Source organism: Polistes dominula, unplaced genomic scaffold (assembly GCF_049000335.1).
Source record: "Polistes dominula isolate Pdom_NZ unplaced genomic scaffold, Pdom_raw_medaka contig_37, whole genome shotgun sequence".
Taxonomy (NCBI): Eukaryota; Metazoa; Arthropoda; class Insecta; order Hymenoptera; family Vespidae; genus Polistes; species Polistes dominula.
Genome location: NW_028301169.1, coordinates 4186170 through 4211165, shown reverse-complemented (window position 1 = coordinate 4211165; position 24996 = coordinate 4186170). Strand labels below are relative to the sequence as shown.

The 24996-nt window shown below is 33.1% G+C and overlaps 1 protein-coding gene and 1 long non-coding RNA gene across 14 annotated transcripts in view; one reads left to right on the top strand and one right to left on the bottom strand.

Moving 5' to 3' along the window:
* Positions 1-23185, top strand: part of LOC149030446 (uncharacterized) — a 44976-nt gene extending 21791 nt beyond the window's left edge. For both annotated transcript variants that reach the window (XR_016178795.1, XR_016178796.1), the window contains exon 3: positions 22329-23185. This is a non-coding gene — a long non-coding RNA (uncharacterized LOC149030446). The remainder of the gene's footprint in view (positions 1-22328) is intronic.
* LOC107066989 (discs large 1) overlaps positions 1-24996 on the bottom strand; it is a 419075-nt gene that overhangs the window by 183024 nt on the left and 211055 nt on the right. The window lies entirely within an intron of this gene.

Sequence of the window (24996 nt, the reverse complement as noted above, 5' to 3'; positions counted from 1 at the left end):
GTTTTAATTTATTAGATTCTACCCCAAGTTTAATTTTAACACGTTGACACACGCTTCTTCCTTTTTAAATTTAACTCGAGCATAAAACCCTTTTTATTTTGGAAAGTGAAATTTTTTTTGAGAGACATTGATACGGTATTAGGTTTTGAATGTTCCCGAAGGGGGACATTTGGTTTATATTTCTCTTAGGACATTCTTTAAATAATATTTGTCTCCTTTGAAACCAGATTACTTTTGTTTAATGTAATGTAACGATGTTGTTTCAAGATAAAAATATGTAACGTGTAAGTTTTAAATCTCCATATCGTTTCACATGTAATTAAAACTTGTAAAAGATACGAAAGACTTTGTATATAAGAGGTAACAAATGTAATTTTATAATAAAAGAAATAAATAATATTTTTTCGTTGAAATATCGTAAACAAAAGATAATAGGCGAAAAAGGAAAGGGAAAGTAAAGAAATGAAGGAAATCGTTAGATTCTAATCGAGATCGTACGTATATCCTTAACGAGCTAACTTTAGAAGCTCTTCCTCGTTATCAAGAAAAGGGACTATGACGATTACTCTCAGCGAGTTTGCCATTATCGTTCGTCCCGTTCACGTTCGGTATCGCCATCCGATAAGTAATCGAAAAGAGAGTCGCACTGGGGCATTCCCCTTCTTACTACAGTCGTGGTGGTAACTTCGCGAGAAAGTAATTAGCAGAAATTGTAGGCGGCAATTAGCTAGCTGGACCCCACCCTGCGGGGGTGGGCTCGGTTCGATCCGAGGAGTCCGAAACCTTCAATTAACGCGATAAACTTCTAACTAAACTCAGTCGCCCGAGGCTCGCGTGAAAACGACTGCTACTTTCAATGTTTTACGCTTCGAAACGAATATTTTCAAAGGATTCGAAGAAAAGATGGAAGAGCACAATCGTAGAGAAGTAGAATTTTTCTTTAAATTTACGAATCCAATTCAAGTTACTTTTCATTTCTTAATAACAAATGGATAAATTTAATTGAATTAACGATATGAAATATTAATTTATGATAATGTAAGTTTGTTTAATTTGTATGTTGGCGTGTCAATTTTTCAATTGCATTTTATTTGAAATTTATATAATGATATTTCTGTGAATATTGACTAAGAATGATTAGAAATATTAATACAATAAATAACAGTAATACATTTTATTAATCATGAATAAGAAGCAAAAAAATAAAAAATAATGTAATTCACAAAAAAGGAAGAAAAATTATAAATATAAAATTACATCCTAGAATTGCAAGTTTTTAACACTGCAGCAAAAGATTGAAAATACTTTCAAAAGATTCGCCAGACACCGATTTATTTAGCAATAATTCCCCAGTCGATAGTTTTTTCTTTGCACACAAAGAACGGTTAGTAACCACCAAGGAGAGAATTTCTTTTTAAAAGTCTGTCATCTCTTCATAAACCGACTAGTCGCTCTCGGTTAAATTAAAAGTAGTGACCACCAAAAGAAGGATGTATCAAAAGATATCACGAGACGGTAGAGATTGGAATTAGAGGTCGGCAAAATAAAATTACTTCCGTTTAGCTTGGGGCAGTAGAGGGGAGGGGGGATGGTAAATCCACTTGATAAATCCACTACGGAGAGTTTATCCTGGAGAATCGATGAAGGAAAATGAACGAGGCGTGGATTCGAAAGCGGAACGCGCTCGTGTTTTCTATCTAAATAAAATCTACAGAGAGCTCGACATTGGCGTCTAGTGTGCGAACAAACGCAAGCAAAACTTTCGCGAGTCAATAAATTTATCTTAATGACGCGGAACGAGGGAGATCGGAAAACTGCAATATCTATCTTCGCCGTTTTCTATAATCTTTTATTCCCTTTTATCGTGCCAAAGAAAGAGAGAGAGAGAAACAGGAGAAAGAGACAGAAAAAGATGGACAGTTGATCGTAGCACAGATGCCATTTGTACCATGGGACCGCCTCCGCATCGATGAACAAAACTAGCTTTATTTTCTTTTTTTCTTTCTACTCGCTTTCTATTATAAATACAAGGGTTGCTTCAATATAATCGCTTTATATATAACTCTTTTAAAATTATTAATTTCTTTTGGCAAATCTATTTGAAGTGTATCCATATTTTTTTCTTCTTTTATTAGTACTCTAACTGAAAACTCGTACATTGAAACGAAAAAATTTTTTTATTTTATTAAACCCATATTGACTTTTCATTTTGTTTTTATTTTCTCGGTAAAACGACTTTGGGTACACACTGTATATATCTGTATTTCTCTTTCTCTCTCTGTCTCTCTTTATTTCTCTCTATCGAACGCAGCAGCCATTTACGCCGCATAAATTCACGTATCGCCAGGATCCACGCGTTGGTGTCTCTACGTCAAAGCGCATTGCGGCACTTTTACTGAAACCTCTATGGATTCACGAATTCGATATCATTGTGGAATAAAAAAATGAAGAAAAAGAAGTAGTAACGAGACGGATAGATTGAGGATGTGTCAAAGATACATCAGTAGAAAGAAAAATGGGAAACTCACGTCAGGATCAGGGACAATGCCAATTAATGTAGGCAAAGTCTGTCATAATTTTGGTTTTTTCCCTACCTTTCAATTAGGTTCATCAAAATCGTATGTCTATGATCGAAGTGAATTGACAACGAGATTGTCAAAGTATAAAAATGATGGAAATATTATCTCTCTCTCTCTCTCTCGTGTTACAATTTATCGAATCGAATTTTGGATGTAAAACCTCTATTGACATTTACATTTAAAAATGTAATACCGAAAGACAAGAAATGGTATTTTTTTAATAGATAATACAATCACGTTACGATTGCGAAATTTCATACGGTTTTTTTTCGAATACCCCGTATAGATAAACGATAAATGTTACTATTAAAAAAAAGAAACACATTTCTATCTTCTTTTCTTTCTGTTTCTTTATTTTATTTTTTTTATTTCAACTTACTTAAGCCTAAAAACGTTTTGCGATAAACGTATTCAAATGTTATGAAAACGAAAGCATAAGTCTCGTTGCATCATTTCCAAAAAAGGAAAAATCCTCGTCGTTGGACGAAATCACGAAAATTTCGTCCTTCGATCGAAGCTTACTCCGAAATGACGACGAGGGCAACGATTCAACTGGAAATTTCTACGAGCATCGCGAGTTTATGGCTTTATGGGATTTTCTCTACTAAAACGTTCACCGACGATCTATTATTTACGATTGATCGTTTTTGGGTACTCCCAATCGTGCATATTTTTCTAAACCATTTTGATTGTCCAAGTTGTAAATCGCGTATGTGCGGTTTTAGGATGATCGGTATATTTCACACGAGTGGACTTTCTCTCTAGTTCAGCTTGATGCAAATAAATAAAACACAAATAATCTTTATTTTAATATTAAATCTTTGTCAAAGGATAAATATATTTCTTTTTTTTTGCTGGTTTTATATCATAGAAATAATATAAAATATTAAAAAAATAAGCGATATAGATAACAATATATTCTTAAATTCTCATATTCTTAATATCTCATATTTAGTAAAAATATTCTTTTTACGGATTCACATATATTTTTTAGTTTTACATCATAGAAATAATATAAAATATTGAAAAACAAGCGATATAAATTCACGAACTGTATCTCATATTTTGTAAAAATATTCATTTTATGTTTTCACCGATCGATATTCAATACCCTAGAGTATGTTACGATGTTATAATCCAAAAAAATTTTAATGTAAGATAAATTATTTTTTATCTTTCGCATTTCGAGTTAAAAATAACACGAGAAGTGTATTAATTAAAAATCATCAAAAAAATAATAAAATAACGATTATTAGAGCCTAGCTTTAGATATTAATACGTTAAAATATGAAATAACCTAAACCTAAAGCAATGGTATAGAAATTGAATGAAAATTTGTCGTTAGCCATTGCGCTGGGTCGACACTCGATAACGATGGAATATAAGCCGAGGTAGGAACGAATGTGCTGTCGAGTCGATAATCAGGCTGGTTTAGTTAGGCAAGAGCCAACGTTTACTAGCTTGACAAAGCTCCGGAACTAATTAAATAGACCACAGCGTGGTGGTAATATGACGCATTACTCGAATATCGTCATGCAAGAGCCGTTCCTGGGAGAGTGCATAGACGTACGATGTGGGATTTGGTGGTTCGCGGTTTATTCCAGCCGTCGAAACATCGAATATTTGTCCATCCACCTACCAATCAGCGTAGCATAGTCGTATCACTGATCAAATTACAATTCCGGTAACTGCGAAGGGACAGACGTCGTTAGAACGTTCGGAAATAATCAGGAAATCGAACTTCAAATCGTACGAAAACGATATAGCTCTATTTCAATATTATTATAATTAAGACCTATACGTTTATTATACTAAACGATACAAAAAAAGGGAAACACAAATTTGAAGTTACTTTTTTTATAAACGAAATCATATCGAATTTTTGAGAGTATAATAATAATAATTAAAAATAAATATATTTATTACTTTTCAATATGATACTAGTTAAATATTTCAATATACAAATAAAAGACAAAAAATTTAAGGTCAATTATATTATCTTATGGAACAAAAGAATCTTATAAATAATAAAATTTTGTAGAGAAAAATTGCAATGCTTTATAAGAGTCGAGAGATTTAGCATAAAGGATTTAGAATGCGACCAAGTCAATCGCGTTCAAATCGAGCAAGGGGCACCTTTGTGCTTTTGAAAACAGTCAAATGTCGTCAAGGTTGGATAGATAAGAGTCGAAGAAATCGTAAGGAAAGCTGAGTTGGCTCTTCTTGGTAATCCACCGGTCGAAGATCAAAGATAATCAACGATTGCAATGCTAGAAGAAGATGGTTCTTCATACGTTTGCGAACTCTGTTTGACTTGCTTTTTTTGGAGGAACAGGAAGAGGAAAAGAAGGAGGAAAAGGAAAGGAAAAAAAAAGCTTTTCGAGCCCAGAAAACTGGTAGAAAAACGACAAAATAGAGGAGAGAGAGAGAGAGAGAGAGAGAGAGATAGATTGAGAAAAAGGGAGTAGAGTGGTCCACCCGCCTGCCAAGTTTTGGAGTACGTTACTCGAGGCTTGACGTCGCTCCAATAGTGAATTTATCATTTCGATGGCAGAAAAAATTTCTGACTTATGCATTTCCTTTTATCTTGAATAAACGAATACAAGAAGAGATCGGAATATATCCAAGACTTTCTTTCTCTTTGCTTTCTTAACATATGTATGTAAACTATTTTATTTTGTATCCTTTTAGTTATTTTTTATTTTTTTTATTTGTTGCATATTATTTTATTAAAATAATTGTATATAATCAATAAATTAGCATATTATAGGTACTAATAAAATATATATGGATTTAAACTTTTCTTAAAACGATTGATTCGATTCGTGTTGCATCGAAATCGTGTTAAGTAATACAAATATCTAAAAGTGCGTTAATATTAATCGGGAAAATAAAATTTGTACTATATGAGAACGAAGTTATGAAAATATCGTTTTATTCGAAGTTTATTGAAATGTTTTCATCGTAGTATATTAAAATTGTATTTTAACACGATATACCTTGTCACAAGTTTTATAAATAATTATTATTCGTGCAGGAATACGAGGATCGATGCAAATTATCAAGGTTCTAGCATGCAACCTTAAATTAATCTTATTCGCTGTTATAACGCTTATCTCTTGAAAAAAAAAAATTAAACCCACATATTTTTTGTTATACCATTTTTCTTCTTTCCTTTTACAAATTGATATCATTTTAATTTTTTATTAAAGAAAATCGTTCTAACCCAGTACTTCTCGATGTAACCGTATCATTCTTCCCGATGTTCTAACGTGAAGGTAAATTCATTATTCGATCTGCTCGGTATAGCCTGAATTGGGAATTAAAGAAGGGTCATCCTAATTGACGAAATGAAATTTTCTCTTACGAGTTCGAAGTTCAAGAGAAAAAGAGATAAAAAGAGTGTGTGTGTGTGTGTGAGAGAGAGAGAGAGAGAGAGAGAGAGAGAGAGAAAGTTGAGTCTGTTGGGAGAAATAAAGTACCCCTACGTGCTACTACCGAGATGGATTTCTAAATTGAATGATGCGCGCCAAAGCTGAAAGGTACGAAACGTTCGAAACAAACTTCCCTAACGATCCATAGACCGATTGCTCTCGGTTTTCCACGTTTCGCGAAATGGCCGTTCTAGCAGGAACAATGTAAAGTGCATTCCCCGAGTTAGTAATGAAGCGCGTTACGTTGCATTCATTCTCGGAAAAAGGAGAAAAAAAAGAAAAGAAAACAAACAAACTGAAAAAACGAGTACAAAAATGTTTTTTTTTCTTTCTATTTTTTTTTTTTTTTTACATAAACATGTAAAAATGAGAAAAATAGAATAAGAAAGAAAGAAATAATAAAATAGAGAGAAAAAATTCAAGATTTACGTGAATTCTTAATAACGAAAAACTAACTAACGAGAAAGAACTCCGACAAGAACTTTGATGTAAGATTGAGTTTTTTTTCGTAGTCTGGTAAAAATTGAGAGAGGGAGAAAGAGAAAGAGAGATATTTTCCATACTTTGCGCGTCACGTCACGTTACATTCGCAAGAAGCTTCATCTTGGATAAGCTCTTTCTCCTTTGTGAGATGAAAAACTGAAACTGAAGGAGGATGAGAAGGACGAAAGATAGGAATAGGAGAAGGAGGAAGAGTGAGGTGGGAGGAAGGCAGAGGGGAAGGGAGTGTTTTATCTAGAACCCATTCGATAAATTATTCAAAACGGATCAATGAAGTTTCTACGAGACAAAAGTTATTGGCTACATCGCGTTGATCCATTCTTTTTCCTACAGCGCAAACGAGATCGTTATGAAAACAATATATATTTTTTTTTATTTCGTTAGATGATATTGACGATATGTTTTCTCGTTTGTTTTTATTTTATTTTATTTTCTATTTCTTTATTCCTTTTTTTCTTTTAACTGGATTAAATCAACGTCGAATAGTTTCGATGAGAACCAAAAGAAAAAGAAATACAATTTTTCTTTATGGCACAGAAAAAAAAACTAATATTTCTACCCTTCGTTATTCCATATTTTTTTCTTTTCTCTTTTTTTATTTTTTCTTTAGACACATACACACACACACACACACACACACACCCGCGCGCGCGTATAGGGACGAGTGTATGAATATTTAAAAACTATCATAGTGAGAGAAACACGGAAGATAGCATACTGTTCAAAGAGCATCAAGAAATCGATTATCGCACGCTGTACACTTCCATAAGCCACACGTTGCATTCCGCAAATGGAATATTCCCTCTCTCTTTCTCTCTTTCTCCTTCATACTCATATTCACATATACACATACACACTCTCTCTGTCTCTTTCTCTCTCTCAATCTCGTAGCGAAACATCTAACGGATACATTTGGGAATACCATCACCAACACACATCATCCCTAAAATCTACATATACCTATAACGTGTTACGTCAGAGGCAATAATACATCTGCCAATCTCAGTCGTAACTTCGTGCCAATCTCACCAGCCAATTTTGCACCGAGCCGGAAGCCAATGCCACCGGATATGTACGCACCGTTAGATCGTTCCGATATCTTCCTGAACGATAATTGCGCCAAGTGGACAATGCACGCTCGATTAATCTTTCCGTGAGTCGTGGAAAACTCGTACAGTAACGGTGACAATAATTCGTAATCATCGAATCAATCATTCGATCATCGTTAGTACCCTCGCAATGGTATTAAACATTGAATAATTATTATTGTTTGAGAATGAAAGTATTCAATGTGGTATAGTAAATTTCGATTGAATAGATATAACACTGTTATCGCTATCAAATTTGTTAAGCTAACTTTTATAGCTCGATTATCGATAGTATAGTAATCTTAGAAAGAGAGAAGAAGAAGAAGAAGAAGAAGGAGACTCGGTAAGCTTTCGTACAAGTCAGCATAAACTTCGATCGTATCTTTCGAAGTAAACGTTGTTGAAGCTGACTAACGCCAGCTAATCTTTTCGTGTGAAACAACGAATCGACCGTATAACGTAAAACATGCTTCTATAATTTACAGAAAAGCTCTTATAACGAGACTACGGAACGGTTTCGCACCATTTTCCACGTTCAACGAGCACGAAAAATACTTTCTACCGAGAGTACTAGAGATATTCGTTAAGATAAAATCTGTTTCCTCGTGAATCTACTATGTTTAACGGTATTCAACAACATTATTCGTGTGTACTACTAAAATGATGCGAGATAGGCTCGTACACCTCGATAAAACTTTTCACAATGGGTAAGGTAAAAAGTAGAGAAAGAGACACAACACACACACACACACAAATTATGTTCGTCGGAATGTGCCGAGCAAAATGAAAAGCTCTAAACAAATTTGCCATCGGGTTCTTGTTACCAACCTAAACAAATAAAGAAAGAAATCCATTAACTTGGGATTCAGGTTAATAGACAAAAGTATTGCTACGAACGTACTTTTATCTCTTTTATTTTTTTTTCTGTATGAGTGTAAAGAAAAAAAGTGAGAGAGAGAGAGAGAGAACTTCGATTACAGCTTTTCCTCGCATAACATTGCTATTGGCTGCAAGCCGTGGCTCCTGTGGGAAACTGCTCGTAAATACAAGAGTTTTTAATAAACGCGCTTAATATCATGCACATATATGTACACATGTGTACACCTAACGGCGTTGCTCGATTGCTACAAAAAAATTCACTAACTATTTTCCACTTTCTGCCATTTCTTTTTCACGAGCTTCGGATCAAACACTGTCTTCATTTAATATTTTTTTTTTATCTTTATCTTGAACTATCCGATCTCATCCACACACACACACGCGTACGCACATATACGTACGTAGATGTATATAAAAAAAGTAAGCAAAAACTAGTTCTTTCTTCATTTCTATTAAATCTAAATCTTGATTAGTCTATAGATCACCAGACACGAAGATAAAAGTATAAGAAACTCTTAGAGGAATGTTTATCTTCCAAAAAGGAAGTACAAAGTTTTCTTCCTTACGCGACACTTTTCACGTTCTAAAACATTGGACTTGAAGGCAAACAGAGAAAAGAGATAAACTTTTCCAAAGGAAATGTTCCGAGATCGTCGTTGGAAAAGTATCGGTCCGATTTTCGCGGTTCATCGAGCAAACATCTTTACGTTCGATGAACAAAAGAGTGAGAGAGAAAGAGAAAGGAAGAGAGAAAAGGAGAGAAAAAGTAAAAAGAATAAAGGGTGAAAGGAATCAAGAAAGAAGACAACTATCAACCGATCGGAAGTATTCAATGACTCGCATAATCGTACGATTACGAAATTATATTTGTGGTTCCGCAATCCGATATTCCTCTAGTTTGGGAACAAACTAAAATTACGTATCCCATTTAAATATCTGTCGCGTATGTCAACGAGCAATTTCTATTGACATGTATGAATAAACCCATATTCATTTTATCAATCTTGTTTCCATCCTATTTCTCTTCCATTCTGATTCTGTATGGTATGTATACACATATGCATGTATTATATACGTATATACGCATGTATGTTAATCATACCAAGAGACATATTTAACGTGTTTCTCCTCTCTACGTGATACTTAGAAATGTAGTAGCTGTATCAGTGTGTTAGTAGCATCGGGTTGGTTGGTGGTTGTTCGTGTGTTACAGGACGATGGCTTATATTCTGCGGTCTGTTTACTTTTTCATCGCATTAGTAAATTGCAATGACGTAATACTGGCCGAACAGATTAAGAGTTCAACAAATAAAATCGACGATGGTTTGTCCCATTTGTAGTAAACTTTAAGAGAGAAAAAGAAAAAAGAACGAAGAAAAGGGTGGGAGAAAGTGAATGAAAGATAGATAGAGAGAGAGAGAGAGAAACATTGCCAACGCATTGAAACTGTTTGTCAAAAAACTCTCTTTTGTTCTTACTACTTTAATTACGTTACTTTCCTTTCTAACGAGTCTGCCTTTGTGTTCAGCCAATTTCGAAAATGTTCGTCGTGCTTATCCACCTGCTAATACGATTGGTAGAAGACATTTTTTTTACCTTTTATTTCTTTTTCAGAAAAAAACGTCCATTCTTTCGTATATATCGATTTTACAGATTTCCCATTATTATTATTATCATCATCATCATCATCATCATCATCATCATCATAATCATCAATGGTAAGGATTTAGAGAAGAAATGACTAGGATTTATTTCGCTAACGGCGAAAGGCTTATCTATGCTTCTATCCAATTTCGTCGTCGAAAAAATGATAGTACGTATAAGGTTGAGACGCAAGGGATAAAAACCAGCGGCAGTGGGAGGGATAGTCGAATAGGGAGGGAAAGGGAGAAGAGAAAGGTGGAATGGGCTCTTACAAAAGCACGATCCATCCAGAATTTTTGCATGCAGATTGGTAGAGAACTCTGACCCGAAAGAGGCGCCATAAGAAAGAGGCAAGGTTGGAAAAGTGGTGGATGAGGACAAGGAGAAGAGGAGGCTGAAAGAAAAAAATAAAAGAAAAAGAAAAGGAAAAAGAGAAGAAAGAAGAACGGCGGTATGGGGTGGCTCCTTGCGGAAGGTAATTTCGAGTTGGGGTAGATGTATGTCCGTGTGATAAAAGTAATGAGATCCATTATAACAAGGTGAGCTGTTTCCTTGCAAGTCGCCCAGTATCTATTCTCTTTTCTAGGAGGCTGTTGAGAGGCCCCAGACTTCTCGTGGTACCCTTTTTTTCGTTGTTTTTTTTTTTTCTAAAAGAACGGGGGAGAGGGAATGGTAAGGATAGAAGAATAAAGTGGGGGAGGGGGTGAGGGAGGGGGTAGATTTATATAACCATCACCGAAGCTCCTTGAAATATTTTTCCCTATCAACCTTCTCCTATCCGTGGATTTATTATCGACGAAACGCTTATGGTTGTCGTAAATATAATCCGATAAATATGCAACGAGTGAACCTTTATCTTTTTTTTCTCTTCCTTTCTTTCTTTCTTTCTTCCTTACGTTTTTTCTCTTTTCTTTCTCTCTCTCTCTCTATCTCTTTTGCTTTCACTTTTAGAAATAACTACGTTTGATAACAAGTAGCGTTTATGAAAATTGTATCAAAATTTCATCGAAAATTTTATCAAACACATACGAATAGTTGAATATTTCCCCCTCTGCCTCTTTATCGTTACATTCGAGAAACAAAGCACGAGCGTTAAAAGTAATGGGTATATGTGTGTGCATGTGTGATTCATGCGTGAGAGAGAAAAAGTGAAAGAGGAAAGTGGAGAGTGGAATTATGGGAAGTGGACGTTCAAATATTGGCGTTAGTCGAACGTACGAATAATCAACGATATAATTCGAATGAGTCGTTGGTTCTTCAATGGTGGACACACATTGCCTATAATAAATATTGAATTAATAATTATGTAACGTCGTGTGTATATTTATCTATTCGTTTTGTAAAAAAAGAAAAAGAAGAAAACGAAAGAAGAAATGTTCTTCAGCAAATGTATGGGGCGAGGGAAATTTAAAGGAGCTTGAACGCGAGTAAATTTGTTTAAAGCACCGAAACGAAAATTGGATGGAGTCAAAGAGACGGTCTTCTCTTTGTCTTTTTTTTTGTTTCTCTCTTTCTCATTTGCGTTACGATCTGAAATTGAAACAAAAAGAAAAAATATAAATAAATAAGAAAAGAATGAATAAAAGAATATTGATGGTGTCGCCAAGCATCACGCGCTATGGTGAAGTAATATCATGCTTGAGGAAAAATTGAATGTAGATATGATGGTAAATTCACCAACTCGATTCTTCTCTTTTCTCCTTTTTACTATATATATCCATCTTTCTATCTATCTACCTATCTATCCATCTATCTGTCTATATTTGTCTCTCTCTCTTTCTATCTTTATTTCTTCACGGTTCGATTTCCTTCTTCTTCTACGTTTCAATCGGAAAGTGACGAGAGAATAGACGAGACAAGTAAAACGGTTGAAAATACGTCCTCCTCTTCGAGGTACGAAACGATCGAGTTCGCGACATTACCGATTTTCCAGCGTTATCGCATGAACCGAAAAGTATACTCTCGCGTGAGAACTTTACGACGCATTTTAAGATAAATAAATAGATAGAGAAAGGGAAGAAAAAAAAGGAAAAAAGAATGAAAAAAAAAATAAAAAAATAAAAAACAAAAAAAAAGAAACGTTAAGAGAAAAGACATTTTGAACAACCGTATATTTTATATATTTCCATACTTTCGTTCCCAAAGAAAACCATCGGGCTAACCTTCTCAGACGTAGCACGGAATGTTGAAAGATACCAACGGTGAAACCGGTTAGAAATATTTTAACATCGTTAGAATATTCAGTATCTTCTTTCCCATACTCGTCCGAAGCTTTTGCAGAATCAGAAAAGAGCGTAGTCAAGCAAGATTCAGCGATTCTCTTTTTTCTCTGTCTTTCTTTATCCTCATTCTTTTTGCGTGTCACTATTTCCCCATTCTTGTTTCTCTATCTCTCTTTTTTTTTTTTAAAAAGAATAAACGTCCCACGAAATTTGTAGTTCATACGTGTTACGTGCTTCTACCGGCTTGCGACCATCTTACCACGTAATGTTTCCCCTTGATAAATTCCTACAACTGTTCAAATATTTTTTATCATCTAACACGTGTATCGATTTTTATTAAACGAAATATGTTCGTATAAGTTACGTTATTTATAACGAAAAATAATATTCAACAATTTTCATCTTTTTCATATACGATTTATTTATTCCTGTGTAGACATTTTAATTTTTTTTTTTTTTTGAAATATCGATTTCAAAACGACATTATTCTTGCAATTTGTTTATTTGTCCCCTACCCTCTTTCCCACCCTCTTGCCGTTAAATAGAATTGTGTCATGTTTGCAAATAGCCTCGATTGTAGGAGTTTCTCGTTTATGCAACAAATAATCAAGAAAACTCGTTAATATTTTATGGGAAATGTATAATAACAAGTTTACACAAGGATTATTATTTAAGTTTGCATACGATTTGTGACTCTCTTTCTCATATCTATGCACATATCTATATACATATATATGCGAATAGATTACAATGAATACTCTCCCATCGACAAGTTAATATTCCATTCTTGTTTGTAACAAAGCTTAAAGTGGAAAATATTGCCGTAGAGTTTGAAGAGAAATACTATGCATACAACGAAAATTTGAAATTACACCGTTCGCAGGTATAATCAAAGAACGTGGATAACGTTTCTACGTTTCGGAAAAGATACTAATTGCAAGTTTACACATGGAATGAGAGGAATTATTGTTTATCATGGTAAACGATTTTTTGATTCAAAGAGCTAACTTCAATAAATATATATATTTTACATTTATACAAGAACTGTGTATACCGTTGTTTTAAAATTATAGTCGATAAATGTAACATATAACACGACTTATTCTTTTTCTTGTTAATCCATTGAAATTTATGTTTGATTTATATAAAACGCAAAGATATATTTATATATCATACAAAAATAGTGTCAAAATATTTAATTCAAATAATTTAAAAAAATAAAATTGAAATATTAAAAAAACAATGAATAACGCTGAGACGTTATTTTTTTCTGTCTTATTATTATTTAACGTGGTTTACGATTAAATATTAAACGATAGCATGGAGGATAGCAAGGAAGTAGTTTGAAAATTTCAATCCGATTCTGAGGATCCACAACAATGCGGTGCCGCCGTCGGTCGATCCAAGTGTTATTTGAGGAAGGCACGACATCGCGCAAGAACTTCTGACATCCGCAGCATCCGCTTAGAGATGGAGTCCTCTTGAACTGCATCCGTAGAAGTGCACACACTTTGCTCACATCCATGTTAACTTATCTACGTATATATGTACTCTTAGTACTCAAATACACACACGAACACACAAATACACATACATACATATTTATACACAAGGAGAACATTCAAAATTCTCGGGCACAATATTGCTTCGGTGAACGATATCGTAAGCTTCGAGAATCGAGAGTAATCGTTTGTAATCGATGCAAAAGAAATAACCTACAACACGACAATGAAACTATTTTATTCAGTCAAACGAGTAATTTTACATATTTTAAAAATCGAATTATCTCGAGGCGAAACTTTTAATACTTAAAAGATTTATCTATTTTACAATGAAATTATTATTTTTTTAATTTTCTTTAAAAGCGATTATAACGATAAATATTGGTTCATTCGTTGTTTAGGTTTAACACTAAAAATAATCTATTATTTGAATCGAATATAAAATAATATAACAATTTCCTAAAATATTGTATAATTTCGTTGTTTGATAGATTATGATAATAACTAATAAAACAAATAGAAAGATAAACGTAAATCGTCGTTGATTTTGATGTTTAAATGTTAAAAAATATATATAATAGTTTTTCATAAGTTTTGGTCACACTTCGATATTTCTTTTGATATTTTTTTTCCAGATGAAGATCATAAAATTCGCAATTCGATAGTTGAAGAAGTAACTATTCCATAAGCTTGTCAGTTATCAAACGAAAGTATTCAATTCGGATCACGTTCGGTACGCTTATCTCCAAGAGGACGAGCTTTAACGACAAAAAGCAGGCAAGTCGAAGAAGAAAATGCTAGCTTCATGATCTTGCCTAGGAGCTTATTTTTATCTGATGATCTTGATCGAAAGAAAAGAGTACGAGATAGAGAGAGGAAGAGAGAGAAAGATAAAACGATTCCTCGAATTTTCGCATGGTTGTTCTTTCAGTGAAAGTCCATTTTAACCACCTTGATATCAAACGGTCTCAGTAAATAGGCGAAAAAATAAAAAGAAGAGAATTCACATCCCAATTCCAGCACTATTTAAAAACGTGCTTTCTTTTAAACTGCAAGCTCGCAAACTTTCAAATATGGAGAGTATTTTTCTTCGTCTTCTTCTTCTTTATTCACTTTAATTGACTGATTAAAAAAAAAAAACAAGGGAATCCTATAAAAATTCATTGAGTTTCTAACACCTTTAAAACCCTTTATTATATATATATATATTTTTTCTTTTCTCAAGTTCTCTTTTACTTTCTAATACTTTCTAATCCTCTTATGTCCTCTTATTGTTTTTAATTCCTAATAACTTTCATATTTTACAAAACAGAAACTATATATTCACATAAAATAAAAATTAAATAAAGAGTATCGAAATAATTTGAACCTTACGACAAAATGTAAGGCATATCGTTTTTTTAATTACTAATAATTTTTTCATATTATAAAAATAAATATAAAATTAAGAAATACGAGATAAAAAGTATCGAAATAATTTCGATCACGTAAAAACTTGCACTTAATCAAATTCATTATTAGCTTTTCCACATTATACGAAATAATAATTTTAGTTAATACGATAATAACAAAATTTATCTCTCTTGTACATTAATAATATTTTTAAATTATTAAAAAAGAAGAAAAAAGTACCAATGTTTAATATAGTATAGAATAAAAAATAATAATCTTGATTTTATATTTACGATTCTACAAAAAATGTAAAAAAAGAAAATTTGATCATCGACAATGTATTATAATAATGTATAATAATAATATATCGAAAATAATAATGTAATAATAATGTAACAAACCAGTTGAGGCCATCGGACTGTGAGGTAAACTTTTGCGCGGCCAAAAAGCCGCAATCTTCGTAGTCTCCGCAGTTTTTTATCGTTAAAGCCCATCCCCATGAAGACGGGCGCTACGCGTGATCCACATTGGCACTCCAGGTTGGACACTGCTGATATTTTTCACGATAACTATTATTCTTATTCTTATTTTTTTGCTCCCTTCTTTTTTTATTTTTTATTTTCTCTCTTCCAAAGAACGTTTACGATCTGCCGACACTTTCCACTTTTATCTTTTTTTCTTTTTTAACTTTTTCTCTCTTGCTTTTATGTATTTTTCGTCTCTATTGAGAAACAAAACAGTTTGTAATTCCCTTCTCGAGATTAATCTCTTCGATTTAAATTAAAAAAATTAATTTTTAAATCGCCATAGATTAATAATATCTTGCAAACCTTTAATATCGTTTATCATTGATTAATTTTCAAAATGAACATTCTCAAACGTTTTAGTCAAATTGGGATTGCATTTTAATTTAAAAGTTCTACGTTGAAATTTTGATTTTCTTTTAGTACAAATTTCAATGTAATATTTGTAATAGCCTGCATAGAAATTCAAAACTTCGAAGTAAATATATTAATAATAATAATAATAATAATAATAATAATAATAATAATAATAATAAATGATAATAATAAGAAGCATGTAGATTGGAAAAAGTATAGAAGTTAATTAACGATTGTCATTATATTTCAATATAATAATCGCTTTGTTTTTATGTCAACGACAACATTCACGTCTAAAGTTGTTCGTGATTTCAATCTAACTTTTCGATTAATTTTCGTTAGATTAGCGTGCCATTTTCTCTGTCTTTCTCTCTTTCTTTTTTTTTCGAGAACTATCGATTAACGCGCAAAACAGTTAACAAGCTTTATAGTAAAAAAAAAAAAAAGAAAAGAAAAAAAGAAAAAAGGAGGGGGTTATACTAGAGAGAAAGAAGGTAAAAATTTTCGATTAAAAATTCTTCGTCCAAGTTGACATCTCTTTCTATAGATTTCTTTTTGTAATCAAAGTAAGGTTTGAAAGAAAGTTTGTTTCAACAAGAACTCCTTTCGATTGATTGCGAAAAAGTCGATGACGTAAGCAACTTCTTTCACACGAATTTTCCATTTTTGCGACCTTCAAACGAATTGCTGGACGATAACAAGAAGATGTATCTAGCAGACATTTTAATAGGTCACGGTTTATAATCCAAGAAAGAAAAAAGAGAGAGAGAAAAGAAGAAAGAAAGAAAGTAGAAGAAAGAAGACGAAAAGTAAAAAAGCACACGACTCTTTGCACAAACTTTGTTCAAACTTTCTCAACGATATGTGTAAACTCTTTAGGTTGTTTAGCTCTTAGAACGGGTAAGCTCTTTACCGAACGAGTTGACCAGCTGAAAGTCCAAACTGCTGGAAACACGAAATACAAACTGTGTTTCGTAAACTAATGGTTGGTACTTTTAATATACGACGATTGGTTCTGATTTTTAATGAAATTAAAAAAAAAAAAAAAAAGATTATTTGGCGGGAAATTTTTCTTTTGGACTTTACGTACGATTTATTTTTCTGATAATGATAATAAATAAAAAAAGAAAAAAAGAGAAAAATAATTTTGTTTTTGTTTAAAAAACGTAAATCTTAAAAACTATTTCAAACAAAAACAAATATTTACCCTAGAGCGCAAAAGTAATTTGCTTGTTAACGTTTCCTTGTATTATCCGAACGTGTAAAAGGAAATGGCGCCAGTGCAAATCGCTAATCTAATTCAACGTTAAATGTTCCTTTGTCAGTGGGCGTTTGCTGTGAACGCGATCAACATACAGTGTGTCACGTTTCGTTAGAGAATGTCAAGGACAGAGCGTGGGTGTCCTTGAATGTGTACCCTTGATACTATAAAACTCGATCTTACAAATCTAGGGATCATAAAATATTATACAATTTAAATAAAAAAAAGAAGAAGAAAAAAACGAACAAGAGCAAAAGAAATCTTTTCTTTTTCTTCGTACAACATTGCCAAAACTTTCTATCGGAACGAAGAAAAGGAAGAAAAGAAAAAAAAAAGGAATTAATCATGAAATAAAACTCACTATTTCGTAAAATACCTTTTCCCTATATATAAATATTGATTGTTCCAAAATTTTGCAAATAAATTCAATTCAAAATGGCAAAAAAAAAAAATTTAATTCCAACGTTTACCGATTAATAAATATGATACAGCATACAATAAAATAATTTTCTAAATGCGTGATTCAATAGGGGAAAGATCCAATAGTATTCTTAAAGAGAAATGAAAAATTAATCGTACAAATTAATAGATTATTCGTTCTTTTTTTTTCTAATAAGAAAATAATAATTATGTTTTTCTTAACGAAGGGCTCGAGAAGGGCACGATTAAAAAAATGGCACAAGAGAAATTTGACGAAACGGAAGTAAGCGGAGATCTCGCGGGTGAGGATCCGCGCGAGTGACTGCCGACGTTTTCATTCGATGGCTCGTGGGATACCAAGGGATGCTGCCAGCTGGTCTGGACGGCGCAAGATCCAATCCACCCCCCACCCTTATCGTTTTCTCTCTCTCTTGCTCTCTCTAACTCTCTCTATCCCCTCTCTTTCTCTTTTCAACATATACACTTACATACGGAGAAAGAGAAAGAGGGAAAGATATATGTATATATGTATATATGTATATAAGTATATAGATATATCTATTTACTCACACATATCTACTCATGAATCAACGTTTCTACCCTTTTTCACTTTCCCGCGCGATTTCACATTTTTCGAAGCTACTTTAAAAGTAGATTTCTATTTTACCTCCCGTGTTATACTTATATATATGTATATATTGTATTCGCATACATACTATTTAGAACCTGAAAGTTCAATCATGCGACAGTATAATTGCTACTTCTATATATGCGAAATTACGTTTCTAGAAATAGATCGAAATCTGGAGCACGCGATTTTCAAACAGCAAAAGAGAATTAATCCTTCTAAGTTTTCTTGACATTTCAAGAGAAAATTTATTTATCAAGAAAGTAAAATGTATAAAGAAAGAAAAATAGGAGAATGAGAGAGAGAGAAAAAAAGATAGTGAGAGTGAGGAATAAAGTTCAAGAAAAAAATATTTACAATGGATATTACGTCCACGGAAATGAGTCAACTTTACTTTTATGGTGTACAATGTACAATATAGTGTACAATGTACACATTTCGTAAAATATGGTGGAAAATGTACACATCTTATACAATACATAATGTACAATTTTGCTTCCGCTGTTCTTTAAATAAATATTTGAGATATATTTGAAAAATAGAAATCTTGAATAACAAACTAGGTTACATTTTTATTTTTTAATTTGAAAGAAAAAAACAGAATGCGGGACTTTGGATCGAATAAATTATGTAACTTTCGATCATCTATATACAGTAAAAAAAAAATCAGTATTTTAGGAGAAGTATTTTTTCTCGTGTTTCGTATATTTTCATGTTCAACTGTACAGTTACATTATATATAATATTTCTGTTAAAAAGAGATTTTAAATGTAAGTACACGCGAAATACCTAATCACGAAATACCAAACTAATTTCAAATATTTCACATTTTCTTGATAATACGTTCTTCCACCAATATAATTGTAAAAAAGGGATTTGGTTAGCGTAATAAAAAAAAAATTAATCTATTTCTCCGAACAAATGTTTCTTCTCTTTGCTTACGTAACTTTTCTTTAATCCAAAAAAGAAAAAGATTGAACAAAATAAAAAAATAAAAACAAATAATAAGATAGAAAAGGATAGAATATAATAAGAAAAAAGGGAGAGAAAAAAAGAGAGGGGAAAAAAAGATACGAGTAGGATTAGAAAAAAGGGGAGAGACTAGAAAAAATGTTATGCTAGCAAATAATTGGCTAATGGTAGTATTTTACGTAGAAGTGTAGTAGTCGAGTAAATAAATCCCACGCCTGGTGTGAGCCTTTTCAGCCGATTCCAAACAAGTTCCCCCTCGACGAAAAAATGAGGGGGAAAAATGAGATAAAAGGGTTTAGAAGGGAGAGACATAAATAGAGAGAGAAAGAGAGAGAGATAGAGAGAGAGAGAGAGAGAGAGAAAACGAAAAAAAATCATCTACTCCTCTTTCCTTCCGTTTCCTACCTGTTTCTTTTTCTGGACAGGGTAGTTTTACTCAACGCGGCGTAAGAACCCCTTTGGCTCGACACATGCAAAAAAATGTCCAGAAATTATGGAAAAACATCTGCGTTAGAAAGAGAATGTGTCTGTGTGAAAAACAAAGAGAGAAAGAGAGAGAGAGAGAGAGAGAGAAAGAATACGTGGATGCAAGCTTACGAGAAAGAAAATTAAATATTCATAAGAGTCCGGTTGTACAACGGTTGAACGACCGAAAACATAGAGCTTTTTTCGTTCGAATGCTTTCCCTGAGGGTGTACCCACTAGGGGGAATGGGGAGGCGGAGGGAAAAGGAAGTGGAACAGGAACGACCCTATTTCTACGCAACTCACCATCTACCATCTTTCTCTCTCGCTATCTCTCTATTTCTACCACCCAACCCCTCCCCCTTCCCTCCCTTCCCCTCTCCTCCGTTCACCTGATCGCTGTTCACCGCAATTTTGTAGGGAGCTATAAAATTCAACGCGTCATAAATATGCGAATTTCGACGCGACACGTTTCGGCGATTACGATGATTATCGTCCGTGCTTATCTGCTCGTGAACTTGACAGGTACGAAATTTTGATAGGTCATTAATTCGCTTGGATAAAAATAAATAAAAAAAGAAGAAATAGAGAGAAAGAGAGAGAGAGAAGGAAAGACTGCGGAGAGGAAGGAAGGAAAAAAAATAAAGAGAAAAACGGACAAAACGGACAGGCAGATTTGCGTGTGCACCTAGGCGTATAGTACGTTCGTTTGAGATAAAATCATGACACGAAATATGATCTCTTTTTTGCGATGTATAATAATATGCATACAAATAAATATACATATATATATATATATATATATATATATATATATATATATATATATACTGTTGAAATGTACAATTCAGTTAATTCGTAAAAATATCTACTCAGATTTTGTACGAAATAACTGGGTTAAAATGTGTGTATTTACTAGAGACGAGTATTTAATATATGAAATTGAAATTTGATCCGTCTTTAAAATTTGCTTTTCTTTCTACAACAATGTTCGTAGTTATCCGTTCTTATCTCATCCTATACTTTGAAAACCAATATTCTGTTAGTCGTGCTGTTATATTGGATCCAATCTACGGATCAAATTTCAATTTCATACTTTACCTACTCACCTATCGTGAATTCTTATACTACTTCTAAAGGGGTGAGCAAAGTTGATAGAAGATTAATTTTTTTTGTAATTTTACACACAGTATATCAAAACAGTACAATGTGCAAACAGTAAGACCCAATACTCAAACGTTTTTAAAAAACCGAAGGAAGAAGTTTCATGCGTATTCCTATATTTCAATTCGTTTCGTATAAAATGAAAAAAAATAAATTGTTTGAAAAGTTTATTTAAATAAAAACAAAAAAACAATTATAAAAATAATATACATGAGTGAGCTGAAAAGCCTTGAGAATACAATCGAGCAAGAAGGGTTCAAAAGTTTCGAGCCTACCAACGAGAAAGGTTAAAAAGTTTTCAGCTTAACACGAGTTGAGGTTTGAGCTTCAATAGTTTTCTACACCGTGTGAGGTTCAAAACTTTTCAATCCACATTCGTGTATATTTTATTTTCATAATTTCTTTTTCTTAAATTAAATTGTAAAAAATAGTTTAGAAGGTTAATTCATAAATTAGAAAGATTTCGTGTTTTATAATACGGTAATATATTATACATGTATTTTTTAAATAAATATATAGTTATACGATATATATTTAAAAAAATGATCGATTGTTCGATACGAAGTGTTTAAAAAAGTATAGAAAACATTAGAGAGCTAGAATAGGTGGAAGGGAGAAAGATAAAGTAGGTGGAGTCGTGTAAGAAGCGAGGATAAAGCGTTTCATGCACTACATCACCCTTAATGGAAACAAGAAGGTAACGAAGAACTCTTCGCGAAAAGAAAGAGAGAGAGAGAGAGAGAAGTGGAAGAGAGAAAGCAGAGGGTGAAGTAAAGTTAGAGTTGTTTGATGGCGTACGAGCTTAGTTACTACGTGCACAAGCCGCATCCAAACTTCTCTTACTCTCTTCTTCTCTTTCTCTTTCTCTGTTTCTTCCTTCCTTCCTTTCTTTTCTTTCTTTCTTTCTTCCTCTTCCAGTCTCGAATTTTACGCGTTACTTTTATTTCCGATTTCCCGTATAAATCACGAGAGGATCTCTCATCCATTTAGCCCTTTCAGCAGTACTTTTATCGCGTCTTCTTGATACCGCACGAAACTGTCCATCATTTTAAAAACAGTCTTTCGAAAAAATATCCGAGGTAACGAAAGGCATCTACGTACAACTTTCAAATAAGTTTGTTGGATCAAAGAGAGATAGAAAGAGGAAGAGACAGAGAGGAAGAGATTCAAAAGGAAACCATGATACAGGTACATATCTAACTACCTCATTTTTCTCCCTCTCTCTCTCTTTCTCTCCCTCTCTCTCTCTCTATATATATATATATATATATAATCTTTTTCATTTTTTTTTCTAAAGGTTTCCTGAAAAAAGAGGAACCGAGCGAATCGGAGCGAGGATGAAGGGTAAAATTCATATGCGAATGGTTCTGTGGTTTGCACTCGTGTACCTCGTCTACCGAGAAAACTATCTAATAGGCAAATGCATGCATAGATATTATACATATATACACGTAAGTTGATTTTCTTCGAATAATAATAAATATATGATCTATAATAACGCAACATCATTTTAATGTTAATCATTGGAAGTATTTTTTTTAATACTTTACAATTTGATATGATTCAGTGTCGTATAAAACATTACGACAAACAACTTTTGTACATCGTGTAAGTACAATAATAAACACGAAAAATCAAGACAAGCTGAATATTGCTTTTGTAATATCGCAAAAGGGGAGAACTGCAATTATAATGCTCCTTGTAACGTTGAAAACTCTCCCGAATTACTTCGCACGGACTCGCTTTCTAACTCGCGCATTATTAATCTCTCGAGATTTAAATATCTCTATTTGGCTTGCACTTACGTTAGTATGCCATTGTTATTATCAACCATGAAATTACTTTCGTATGAAAGACACGCGCGCAAAAATGATAAGAAACATTGAAATAAATGTATAAAATGAAAGCAACAAAAAAATTAAGAAAGATAACAAAAACACCGAACTTTAGCTTACATTCATTTTCATATTTTCCTTCCGACAGATATTGTGCACGTACATATATAGCATATATTCATATCCGCATAAAATATATTTATACATAACGATATGATATTATTTCCAATATTGTACAATTCTACGAATTAATTAAAGTCTGTTGGAATTATTTTTCATTTCATACGCATATGAAAATATTCGTGTTTTGCATTTAACATTTTCAATTTGATGATTTTACATTACTCGCTATGGAATGCCGCAATTAGTTATAACCAAACTTTCTCTTTTTTAGTATATATTTTTTATCGTTCTATTATAAAAAAAAAATTAATCAATAATAATTATGGGAAATTAAAGCGACTATACGTAGAGAAATAAATTTCATGTCATTAAATGGGTCTTTACGCGTTCTCCCAATGTACTGATTTTCTTCTCAAATCGTTATATATGTAAGCACCCATTCGCGAAATGTTTTACACTCCTAGCTGAGAATAAGACAGGGAGAGAGAGAGAGAGAGAGAGAGGGAGAAAGAGAAGGGTGTGAGGATTTAATTGGACGTATGTTACGAGGCCGCAAATATCCATTAGGAGTACTTTCTAAAGCTTGTTAAACTCGCTGAAGAAGAGGGTACGTGCGTGAAATGAAGCAATGCGACTCATAATCAACGGCCTGCAATTTCATAGTTATCCAACAAACTCAGTTCGTAAGAGGTATGTTAACTTGCTGTTCAAGGTAGGTAGACAGGTAGATGGGTAGCTAGATAGGTAGATAAGTAAATAGGTATATATACTTTTCACATTGTTATGTCCAACGAACAGTTTCATCGAGATTTTACGATACTATCTACACCTTGACGTCAATTTAACGAAACTTCAACAGTTATAAACTTTGTCAAACATTGTTCGCGTAAAATCGATGGAAGGAGAGACCCCTCTATATTTGGATACTTCATTATTTTTCTTAGTTAATTAATTAACATAAGACTTATCATTCTCGTTTAACAAAAGATCAGTACACCCCCTACCACCTCTTCTGAAAAAAACAAAAGAAAAGAAAAGGTGAAGAAAAAGAGAAGTTGAAGAACAATGATAATAAAAAGATCAAAAATTCGTGGTACTTAGTTGAAGTTGTTATATCTATCCGAACGAGAACAAACTTATCGATTTGATCGTTGAAGATGGACGGAAGCCAAGTGAACATTTAATTCGGATCAAGGTCTCGAGAAAGTACGGAGCCACGTAAATTCCAGCCACGCGTTCCGGATATTTCCTTTAAAAAGAGACGAAAGAAAAGCGGATGAAGAGAGAGAGAGAGGGATAAAGAGGAAGGGTTCTTCCCGTTCTTCCTAAAACATCCGGAAGAGAATTATGTGTGCGCAGTCGTGGAAACATGGACCGACGACAAAGAAGAAGAGAAAGAGGAAGCGTGTCGCCGAACGTCGGTGAAAATAATTAACGGCTTGATTAAATTTAGCTGGAAGGTCGTCGCGACGACGATGACTACAACGACGACGACTACAACGACAACGACTACGACGACAAGGGGTAGTTTACTACGCGTGTCGACGCCCGATGTTTATCCACGATTGCCGACGAGCAAGTCTCGTTAAAAGGCCTGCCCTTTACACCAAGACGAATGTAGGTATTTCACTCGTGTCACTGTTAAAATGCGAAAGCTGTCGCATCTAATCTACATAGAACACATGTTTTCGATTGATACGACTATGATAAAAAAACAATTATTAAAAGCTTATAAGATTTGATTATAGTCTAATGTCAGCGGTTTTGTACTGTTTCATTAATCGTTTATTCGTATTACTTTAAACTACAAATCGTTGATTCGTACCACTTCGTACCATAAATCGTTGATTCATACTACTTTGTACAACAAATCATTGATGCGTGCTACTTCATACTACAAATCATTGATTTATACTACCGAGATTTTTTCTTGAAAACAAAAATAATTGTGCCCATAATTATGAAAGTGGTCTAAATCAAAGTTTAAAAAAAAATGAGTTTATCGGT